Here is a 12,500-nt window from a genome sequence, read left to right as displayed (position 1 = left end):
GAAGAAAGTATAATAGAAAATAAGATAAATACGAGGGACGTTCAAAACGTTTCCGCACTTTTATATTTTCGTTGGAAACGGTGAAGGTGGGAAGAGTAGTAATTGCGTTTTTAAAAGCTGGTACGACGATGGGAAAATAGCATCGCAAACGAAGGTGACTATGTTGAAAAGGGAAGTAATTTGTTTTTGAAATTCTTAATAAATAGAGTTAAAAATAAAGTGCGGAAACTTTTTGAACGTCCCTTGTAGCAAAAGCCTGGGTATAGCATTAGAAGACCTTACTGAAAATTAGCAATGTCAAGGGTGGCTGGTGTCCCGGGAAGCCTTTTTAATTAACGTGATGCATAAGATTGGGTTCTCTGATGTCCAAACGAAATGGTCTCTCTGTCTCTTTCTTTCTGACGTGTCTTGGTCTCTGACGTCGGTTCCTGTGTCGTCGTTCCTTCTGCGGTTTCTTCTCTTCTTCTTCTTCTTCTTCTTCTTCTTCTTCTTCTTCTTCTTCTTCTTCTTCAGGCAGGCCCTTATTTATGTTGAAATTCCATGCAGTGGCTCTGGGACATGTGACACTACACACATCTGATTGGCTAGCTGTATGTCTGACGGATGTGTCTGCTCAGATTCTTTGATCCTGTACGCATCTCCTCACCGTTTTCCGTTCCCAAGTTCTAAAACGGACTGACACAACTTTTGATCCTGTGACGTCTGCACTGTTTTCCGTTTAAGTTATACACTAACTGAAACTGATGAATTAAAGTTATAAATTAGCGGCGCAGTACGTGAAGAATACTCTCAATGTGAATTGCCTGTTGCCCTGTAGTTAAATTGCCTTACATTTCATCCTGGATTGTTTGAGCAAAATGAAAACCAAATATAAGCGAGGAGATTGCAGTTTAAAAAGTGAACTTTTTATACCGCTGGACATGAGGAATAGGGAACCTGGGTGATTTGGACTTGGCGAACAAAACAGAAGCTCATCTGTCTGATGTTTCGTGCCTTACGGATCAAGATGAATGTGAAAAAAGAAAAAAGCTACAGGATTGTGGCTGAACTTGCCGCACTCGTTAACCCTTCATACGTTGCCAGCTCTGCCAGGCAGCACGCTATTAGCTGTCAGGAAAAAGGGCGAGCGCGACTGTGCTGGAAAGCCGTCATTCGGTCACTGAAGGTGCCATGCCCAGAAACTCTCAATCATTTAAATTTACACCGCGCGTCAACGAGATCGGCAACGGGCATGAAGGCATTTGGTTTGGCAGAAAGTGATGTGAAAGACAGGGAGAGGTGGCGACCCCTAAATGATTACAGCCGGAAGAAGAAGAAGATATGGCCCAATTTATGCTTTTTAAAAAACAACAAATTCAAACTCATTTGTTCAGGAACTTTCTGACCCCGCTTTCAATTTAACCTCTTTGCCCTGATGCCCAGGATGATTTGTGTTTCTACCACAAATTATTTTTTCAGGGCTTTCTTGAATATATATATATTTTTTTCTGGTTTATTGTTACTTATTCTGTCTCAGTGCTTTGAATAACCTTTATTTACCTTTACTTAGTATCTATGATTTTATTTGTACCCAGTGTTGTATGTGCCAGAATTTTCTTTCAGAATTTCTGTGAAGCGCTTTGAGCATGACAACGGTGCTATACAAATAAAATGTTTTTTTATTATAACTGTTTATAAGTTTACCAAAGTTTAAATTGATTTTTTATAAGAATTACTTATAATGATTTGTTCCTTTGTAGTGACGTTTTAAGTGTTATTTACAATTCTAATCCCCCCGTTCCACTGTTCCCCATCTTCTCTATGAAAAATAAAAAATTGTCACCTATACTCAACAGTCCTCACATTAATTCAGGGTGGGAGTTGCGGAGTCTACCCCAGAAACCTCAGATGCAAACAAAGCACCAATCCCGGACGGGATGCCAGTTTTTATCTTATAAACTGCATAAATGTACTCGTATATTAAAGTAAAAGATCTTTTAGTTTGTCCAAAAGACGCATTGTGGGCAAACTCTTACTAAAAAGGTTTTATTATTATTATTATTATTATTACTGCGGTGGGTTGGCACCCTGCCCAGGATTGGTTCCCTGCCTTGTGCCCTGTGTTGGCTGGGATTGGCTCCAGCAGACCCCCGTGACCCTGTGTTCGGATTCAGCGGGTTGGAAAATGGATGGATGGATGGATTATTATTATTATTATTATTATTATTATTATTATTATTATTATTATTATTATTATTATTATCCATCCATCATCCAACCCGCTATATCCTAACTACATGGTCACGGGGGTCTGCTGGAGCCAAACCCAGCCAACACAAGGCAGGAAACAAACCCCGGGCAGGGCGCCAGCCCCCCGCAGGGCACACACGGGACAATTTAGGATCGCCAATGCACCAAACCCGCATGTCTTTGGACTGTGGGAGGAAACCGACGCAGACACGGGAAGAACATTTAAACTCCATGCAGGAAGGGTGTCTCCTAACTGCGAGGCAGCAGCGCTACCACTGCGCCACCGTGACATTATTATTATCATTTTTTGTATTTATTTATTTTATTTGTTTTATTAATACATTTTTTAACGAACATGACCTCATCATTTTGGAAGAAACTATGCAAACCGGTTTGTGCCCACCTTGCAGGCGACTGTGCTTGCTTGCTTCGGGCTGGGGTCCAGCTTTTCGAAGTCTGCATGGGTGCTAAGCTGTTTTTACAAAAACAGTCATTTTGTGTTGAATGCAAGTTGCTATTAATTACCACATAATAGCCTGGTACCGCGCTGTTGCTATAGTGACGGTGCAGCGGACTTTCATTAGAATTGTAAAATCATTTCCAATTTCACTTGTGACTCTTTATTTGTGGAACTGAAAGAGAGTTAGCAAGTCATTAAGCTTAACACTGTAATGAAGTATAATAAAGGACTTTAGACACCGAAAAGAGGAGTTAGTGATTAACGGCTTTAAAACGATGGAGCTCATTCTAGTGACGTACGTTAGCCGCTAGATGTTAAGTTTAAAAATAAAATCCTGAATTGACTGTCACTGACGTCATTAATCAGACCCTGACCAGTCAGACACTCGTGAGTCCCACCTCACCACTCCGACCCCCGACCTCTTAACCAGCCTGAGCCCACCCGTCCAGACGACTTAGTGCCCTTGGCTGCGTGTTCTGCTGTTCGTAGGACAGACAGGCTGTGACGGACAAATAAAAAAAGGGGGATTGTTGACCCAAATTTCCTCCTTTACAAATGGCATGTGCCGACCGTGTCCAGAACGAACTGCCAACAGAAGGCGCGCAGCCTGGCTAATGTCACAGCGGCCGCGTGTGCACGCACGCGCACGTGCTTTTTCGTCCTGAACGACGCGTCGCCGCCCCTCGCACGTTAATCTCAGCCACTGTAACTTCATCTTTAAAACAGGGCTCAGCTACATTACTGTCATGCCTATAATTATTCTGCACATTTTGCTATTATATATTGCCGCGGCGGCCACACCCCTCTTTTTTCTCATTGGACGCTGATGAAAGAGAAGAACAGATTTCCCATGATGCCTCAGCATTAACTGCTAACAGAGTTTGCAAGTGTCGGATAAGGGTAAGGACGGGCGGTATCTCTAGATTTGACTTTTAAAAGTCTCCTTACGTAATTCATATTTGCAAGTTTACGGCTTGAAATTTTGTAGTGTGGATCCAGAGTTTCGGCAAATGTATTAAAACTTCTTTATCAGGAGGTCTCTTACACTCATTTCTTCCTCTCAGTTTGGGAGACAGATATGAAAAAAAAATGTAGATTTCACTTTCACTAAACAACAAATCTTTTAATTCTCGTGGACAGGGCCTCTTCATTGGGAAGAAACACTACTTTTCACTGATGGCAACACGAATTAGACTATTTACAAGTCTCTGACTTAAAGTTTAAATCCATACTTCTGTCATATCACTAATGTCCATATATTCGATCTCTTTTCGCTGTTCCGTTATTTCACCTAGTAATAATTTTTATTTGTTAGCACAAATGCGATCTTTACTATTATATTTTTGAGACTTTCGACTTTTAGTACTTTCATAATCTCTAACCTGCTCTGCATGTGTATCACGCCAACGTTTTTGAATTCTTTAAAACGTTCTACTTGTCTTCTACTCTTTTTGTCTTTTATTTCCAGACCCGGGCAAGGTTAAATCTCTTGGCACAAAGTCTCTTCTTGCGGGATATGAAACTATCTCTCTGAAAAAGTCTCGTCTCGTCCCTGGATTTTTTTATATAATAGAGATATATATATATATACATAATTTCTGGGTGGAGAATTCCTATAATGTTGATGTAGAAGACACCTCTATCCAAGGAAACATACACAATCAGCATATGTTACTAATGTTTGCATGGTGTGAGGGACAAACCGGTGCCCTGGTCGGAATGGACCCTGCTTCCTTCTCCAGCTAGGTGAATGGAAAGTCAGTGAGGGAGCTGTGATATTCCCCTTCTGCACCGGGATGTGGACATGGAAGGATGCTGCAGCAGCAATTACACCAGGGCTGGCATTCCAGCTGCCCGAGACAAACACTCTGGTTGGGCCTGAGAGGCAGGAAAGACAGGACAGTGGGTGATTGCCTGCTATGAGCAAAGCATCCCACTGTATGCTGAGTGGCAGTATCCCATCTGGCAAGCAACAGTACTGATATCCGTAGAGCTGCATGGGAGTTCTGGTCCCATGGGGCTACCCTGTCTGGTTCTATGTGGGCCAATGGGGGAGCTGTTAGATATTGACTGCACAAGGACCAGTGTGGTCCTGCCTGGCCCAGAAGTGCTTCCCTGATTAAGTGAACACTGGAAGTAATCCTAGGTTGGATGTATATGTGTCCCCGTGTGTTGTTTACTCCCACAGTCCAAAGATATGCAGGTTAGGTGAATTGCTCGTGTGTGCGTATGTGTGCGTATGTGTGTGTATGTGTGTGTGTGGGTTGGTGGGGGGATTGGGGTGAATGTTCTCTATATGATGGGTCAGCACCCTGGCCAGGGGTTGCTCCTGCTTGCACCCATTGCCTTCTGGGATCGACTCCAGCTGTCTTGTGACCCTGCATGGGTAAGCAGGTTTAGAAAATGGACAGATCAGAAAAATCTATAATTCATCCTCCTCTGAGCAACGCGCTCTCTCTTGCATGTTGTTTATCGTTAAAACAGACAGGGAAACATTTCGTACAATTTCATTTATAGGTTAGTTTGTTGTTTCAGATTTAGCTTGAGAGATATTATACAATTTTTAGTTAATGTATAATAATATCTGAAGACAATCTAATACAAGTATATACTATACATATATGTTGCTATAGGGCGGCACGGTGGCGCAGTGGGTAGCGCTGCTGCCTCGCAGTTGGGAGACCTGGGGACCCGGGTTCGCTTCCTGGGTCCTCCCTGCGTGGAGTTTGCATGTTCTCCCCGTGTCTGCGTGGGTTTCCTCCGGCCGCTCCGGTTTCCTCCCACAGTCCAAAGACATGCAGGTTAGGTGGATTGGCGATTCTAAATTGGCCTTAGTGTGTGCTTGGTGTGTGGGTGTGTTTGTGTGTGTCCTGCGGTGGGTTGGCACCCTGCCCAGGATTGGTTCCCTGCCTTGTGCCCTGTGTTGGCTGGGATTGGCTCCAGCAGACCCCCGTGACCCTGTGTTCGGATTCAGCGGGTTGGAAAATGGATGGATGGATATGTTGCTATAACAGAATTAATTATTAAACATAAGGAAAAAGATTGAATGTAACTCAAGGGTTAATGAAATGTAGCTTAAAGGTTAAGCATGTTCAGTCTGTGCCTCATCTTAGAGAAGCCACTATTGGGATTTTCCATGGTTAGAATGAGGTAAACAAGTAACAAACACCCCTCCCGAAAGCGGGGATAAACTAATGGGAAAGGCCAAAACACCCCTCCTTTGAAAAGGCACTAAGATCAATAGAACGATCCGCAAACACCCTTCCTAAGAGAGCGGCATACAGAATAATGGGAGACTCGACATGAGTCCAAAATTACTTGTGACTTTAGTTGATTGGATAGGGTGATAAAGTTCTGTATATTAAGAGTCAGATGATGTGACACATTAGATGAGGTAATGCAATTACAAAACGTATTAAAGAAGATGAAGTGTTTAATTGATCACTCACTCCATGGATTGAGACATTTGTGCAGAGCTCTGTGCAAATAATGAAAAGTCCTGCATTCTCATCTGGGCTTTGCGACCGCCTTCTTTGAAGATGGAGGAAAGTTGTTTCCACAACAGTGTTATTTCAATTTATATTTTTGTCTCCTTTACACATCCGATGGCCATTCCTGTTGACAAAACAGATCTTCAGTAGTCGGCACGAGCAATTGAAACAGTAGCATGCGTGTATGTCTGCCTTTTCAAACAGCGGCATGACTGTCTGAGCAAATCTCTGTCACACACACTCCTGTGACAAAATATTTTGAAAAACAAAAAGTGATATCTGTCTGTTTTCGATGAAGCAAATAAATAACAAAACATTCCAACTTTCATTTCCCTTAATTAAGCCCCTGGACACATCAGAATATTTCTCTTTGTGTACCTTTTCTAACCTGTTAGAATAAGAATGTGCTCTTTTTTCCACAATTACAAAAAGCAGAGAAATTTAAGCAAGCACTTTTGTCTGTCATTTAAATGTCATTCATGGTGTGTGTGTACTTTTTTCAATTTCAGAGTTTTAAACATGTTAATGTGTGGCTTACTTCATAATTTAACTTTGTGTTAAAAAGTACTCTCCATCTTACTGAATAACATGATATGGCACAAACTACTGTACTACTGCTAATGCTACTGACACGGGTTGAAATCAAAGTAATCAACCCACACCTAACATTGCAGTGCACCATCTATTGGAGTGTATTTTGTAATGCATGTAGTAATAAAATGCATTGTGTTTGTTATTGCAACAGATGGCGCATCACAAACATTTGTAGTAATAAAAGAAATTAAGCGCCACTAGTTGGAATGACAAATGCAAAGCATATGTCTCAGTTATGTACCATTTGATATGGGACTGGTAAAAGCAGTGTTAAAGACCGTGATGTGCCATCTGTGGGAATGACAAACACAATGTGTTTGTTTCAGTTATATGCCATTTGGTACAGGACTGGTAAAAGCAGTGTTAATGATTATAATGCACCATCTGTGGGAGTGGCAAACACAATGCATTTGTCTCAGGTATATGCCATTTGAAATGGGATTCATAATGCAGTATTAATGATTATGATGCACCATCTGTGTTAATGACAAACACAATGCATTTGTCTCAGTCATATCCCATTTGGCACGGTACTGGTTAAAGCAGTGCTAATGATTATGATGCACCATCTGTGGGAATGACAAACACAATGCATTTGTCACAGTTATATGCCATTTGGAAGGGGATTCATAATGCAGTGTTAATGAGAGGGATGTACCATCTGTTAGAATGACAAACACAATAAATATGTCTCAGTTATATGCCATTTGGTTGTGGAACTGGTAAAAGCAGTGCTAATGATTATGATGCACCATCTGTGGGAATGACAAACACAATGCATTTGTCACAGTTATATGCCATTTGGAATGGGATTCATAATGCAGTGTTAATGATTATGATGCACCATCTATGGGAATGACAAACACAATGCATTTGTCTCAGTTATATGCCATTTGGTATGTGGCACTGGTAAAAGCAGTGCTAATGATTATGATGCACCGTCTGTGGGAATGACAAACACAATGCATTTGTCACAGTTATATGCCATTTGGTACGGTACTGGTTAAAGCAGTGCTAATGATTAAGTTGTAACATCTGTGGGAATGACAAACACAATGCATTTGTCTCAGTTATATGCCATTTGGTACGGTACTGGTTAAAGCAGTGCTATTGATTATGATGCACCATCTGTGGGAGTGACAAACACAATGCATTTGTCTCAGTTATATGCCATTTGGAATGGGATTCATAATGCAGTGTTAATGATTATGATGCACCATCTGTGGGAATAACAAACACAATGCATTTGTCACAGTTATATGCCATTTGGAATGGGATTCATAATGCAGTGTTAATGAGAGCGATGTACCATCTGTTAGAATGACAAACACAATAAATATGTCTCAGTTATGTGCCATTTGGTATGGGATTCACAAAGCAGTGTTAATGAGAGGGATGTACCATCTGTTAGAATGACAAACACAATGCATTTTTGTCATGAACTTGGAGTCCAAAAACACCTAATCCCAATACGTTCCAAAGCACTTCTAAAAAAATGCCAACTAGAGGGAATATCACCATCACTAGCTAGTAATGATGGCTAGGGCAAACACCAGATCTTTTTGGAATAAAAAGTTTATTTTCACAAAATGCTCTTCAATAACAATGAGCTTCATGGTGCACAAGAAGCAACAAAATTGCCTAAAAGCACTAAGCAATCAAATGCAAACAAATTCAAAATACAGCAATCAAGAAACATTGTTAAAAACAGAGCAATAAGGTTCAAAAATCCAGAAATCCAATCAATCAAAGAAATACAAGTAAACTCATGAAGTGCTTAGCACATTCAAAATGAACCACCAGGAACTGTGGACGAAAATTCCAGATTTATAGAGCAGAGGGCAGTTCCTGGCAGTAACTGGCAGGTGGACTTGCCTATTGGGGGACCACCATAGTCAAGGTAACTCATATACAAAGACAATACCAAAAATAAAGAATGATACAGATAATCAGCATAAATAAAAGAATCAAAAATGACATGACATGTAACATGACATGACATAACATAGCGCAGCATAACAAAATATAACGTGAACTGACATAATATAACAGCATAGCATAGCATGATGTAGCACAGCATGACATGACATAACACAGCAGACCATAACATGATGTAGTATGGTATAACATGACGATATAACATAGCATAGCATAACATAATATGCTATGTTATGTCATGTCATTCCATATTATAACAAAATATAGCATGACATGACATAATATAACATAGCATAGCATAACATGATGTTACATGGCATGAAATGACATAACATAGCATAACAAAATATAACATGACATGATATAATATAATATAGCACAGTATAATATGACATAACATAGCATAGCATAACAAAATATAACATGACATGACATAATATAACATAGCATAGCATGACCTAACATAACATGGCATGGCATGACATGACATAGCATAACATAACAAAATATAACATGACATGACATAATAAAACATAGCATAGCATAATATGACATACTGTAGCATAACATAGGATGACAAAATATGACATGACATAGTGTAATATAGCATAACATAAGATGATATAACAATGGCATGACATGACACAGCATGACATTGTCATATTAACATCATTCAAGATCCTGTCCCAGCAGTGCAGAGTGCAAGGTAGGGCAGGGCCCTCTGACACACACACACACACACACACACCTACACACACACACACACACGCACACACACGCACACACACACACACACACACAGACAGACCAACACTCACAATGTCCCAATTATGAATCTCCAATCAATATATAACATGACTAGTTTTTTTATGCCAGGAATCAATAAACAAATGGAGGATTGTTTGGATGTTCAATTTGCATAGCAGAAAATTCCGGTCTTCATGGAAATGTGCACCGTATTGGAAAAGTAAAGAACTATATTTAGATCTGTGAAAAGACGCCGGGGTGACATCAGAGTGCAGCTTCATTCCTTCACAAGAATGATGTATGCTGAAACAAGCAGCAGTTGATATTCTGTTCTATTGCCCTTGGGAAGGCCCCCAAATGGGGTCAGTAGGTTTTAAACATCAATTAACAAAGCAGGGTGAAAGATCCAACCCCACCCCCACATCCATCCTGATGTCAATTTTTCTTTAATTTTTATTATAGTTTCACACCAGCTCATTCTCTTTAGTTAGACAACTCTGGCTTACCTCCTAATGAAGGCCTGGGGGTCTTGCACGGCAGTGTGGGGGGCGGCGGTATTGTTTATCTGCAGTTTGGCCCAGCTGACATCACGCATTAGTTCCTTAGCACAGCTGGAAAGGAATGTAGCTGCTCTAAATATCATGCTTAAGTCACCCTGAATAAATGTCTTCTGCAACAGAATCCCCCCCCCACCAAAGTGCCACACCATCAGACGAAGGCTTATTACATTCAGGCTTTTCACAGTGACAGTTAGCTGCATTCAATGCTAATGCCTCGACTGAAAATACTAAAACAGAAGAATTATGTTTAGCAGCACAGAGATTAATACTTCAAACACTAGGGTCAGATTCCTAGGGGGATTTACTTCTCCTTTAATGTGTTCAGCAAAGCGAAGTTTAATTAATCTAAAATGAGTGAATACTAATGTAGTATAATATAGTGGTGTGTAACACAGGGAACCTCAGGGAACTGGCCTATCACCCATTCTGTGTACCCTCAACGCAATGGATTTCCAGTTTAATACCAGCTTTTGCCATCCATAGAAGTTCTCAGATGACTCCTCCATCACTGGAGTCCAGGAGGCAGGTAGAGGACTTTGCCTTGAGGCACATGGAGAACCCCCTGCAGATCAACATCAACAAGACCAAAGAGTTAGTGGTGGACTTAAGGAGCCCCTAAGACAATCAACTTCCAGAAAGGGGGAGGAAGTGAATATGGTGTGATGCTGAAAGTACCCAGGGATCCATATGAGCATCAAATTGAGTGATCTGACAACACAATAGATAGATAGATAGATAGATAGATAGATAGATAGATAGATAGATAGATAGATAGATAGATAGATAGATAGATAGATAGATAGATAGATAGATAGATAGATAGATATGAAAGGCACTATATAGTAGATAGATAGATAGATAGATAGATAGATAGATAGATAGATAGATAGATAGATAGATAGATAGATAGATAGATAGATAGATAGATAGATAGATAGATAGATATGTGAAAGGCACTATATAATAGATAGATAGATAGATAGATAGATAGATAGATAGATAGATAGATAGATAGATAGATAGATAGATAGATAGATAGAGATAGATAGATAGATATATATGAAAGGCACTATATCATAGATAGATAGATAGATAGATAGATAGATAGATAGATAGATAGATAGATAGATAGATAGATAGATAGATAGATAGATAGATAGATATGAAAGGCACTATATAGTAGATAGATAGATAGATAGATAGATAGATAGATAGATAGATAGATAGATAGATAGATAGATAGATAGATAGATAGATAGATAGATAGATATGAAAGGCACTATATAATAGATAGATAGATAGATAGATAGATAGATAGATAGATAGATAGATAGATAGATAGATAGATAGATATGAAAGGCACTATATCATAGATAGATAGATAGATAGATAGATAGATAGATAGATAGATAGATAGATAGATAGATAGATAGATAGATAGATAGATAGATATGAAAGGCACTATATAGTAGATAGATAGATAGATAGATAGATAGATAGATAGATAGATAGATAGATAGATATGAAAGGCACTATATAATAGATAGATAGATAGATAGATAGATAGATAGATAGATAGATAGATAGATAGATAGATAGATAGATAGATAGATAGATATGAAAGGCACTATATAATAGATAGATAGATAGATAGATCGATAGATAGATATGAAAGGCACTATATCATAGATAGATAGATAGATAGATAGATAGATAGATAGATAGATAGATAGATAGATAGATAGATATGAAAGGCACTATATAGTAGATAGATAGATAGATAGATAGATAGATAGATAGATAGATAGATAGATAGATAGATAGATATGAAAGGCACTATATAGTAGATAGATAGATAGATAGATAGATAGATAGATAGATAGATAGATAGATAGATAGATAGATAGATAGATAGATAGATAGATAGATAGATAGATATGTGAAAGGCACTATATAATAGATAGATAGATAGATAGATAGATAGATAGATAGATAGATAGATAGATAGATAGATAGATAGATAGATAGAGATAGATAGATAGATATGAAAGGCACTATATCATAGATAGATAGATAGATAGATAGATAGATAGATAGATAGATAGATAGATAGATAGATAGATAGATAGATATGAAAGGCACTATATAGTAGATAGATAGATAGATAGATAGATAGATAGATAGATAGATAGATAGATAGATAGATAGATATGAAAGGCACTATATAATAGATAGATAGATAGATAGATAGATAGATAGATAGATAGATAGATAGATAGATAGATAGATATGAAAGGCACTATATCATAGATAGATAGATAGATAGATAGATAGATAGATAGATAGATAGATAGATAGATAGATAGATATGAAAGGCACTATATAGTAGATAGATAGATAGATAGATAGATAGATAGATAGATAGATAGATAGATAGATAGATAGATATGAAAGGCACTATATAATAGATAGATAGATAGA

At 38.7% G+C, this 12,500-nt stretch overlaps 1 protein-coding gene across 6 annotated transcripts in view; it reads left to right on the top strand.

Annotated features, from left to right (window-relative positions):
* The window catches only part of ppfia4 (PTPRF interacting protein alpha 4), a 505,408-nt gene that overhangs the window by 107,006 nt on the left and 385,902 nt on the right, over positions 1-12,500 (top strand). The gene's annotated exons all lie outside the window — the stretch shown is intronic.

The sequence above is a fragment of the Erpetoichthys calabaricus genome, chromosome 3, assembly GCF_900747795.2.
Source record: "Erpetoichthys calabaricus chromosome 3, fErpCal1.3, whole genome shotgun sequence".
NCBI classification, from domain to species: Eukaryota; Metazoa; Chordata; class Cladistia; order Polypteriformes; family Polypteridae; genus Erpetoichthys; species Erpetoichthys calabaricus.
Note: the sequence above shows the minus strand (reverse complement) of the source record. Positions and strands in the feature narration are given on the sequence as shown.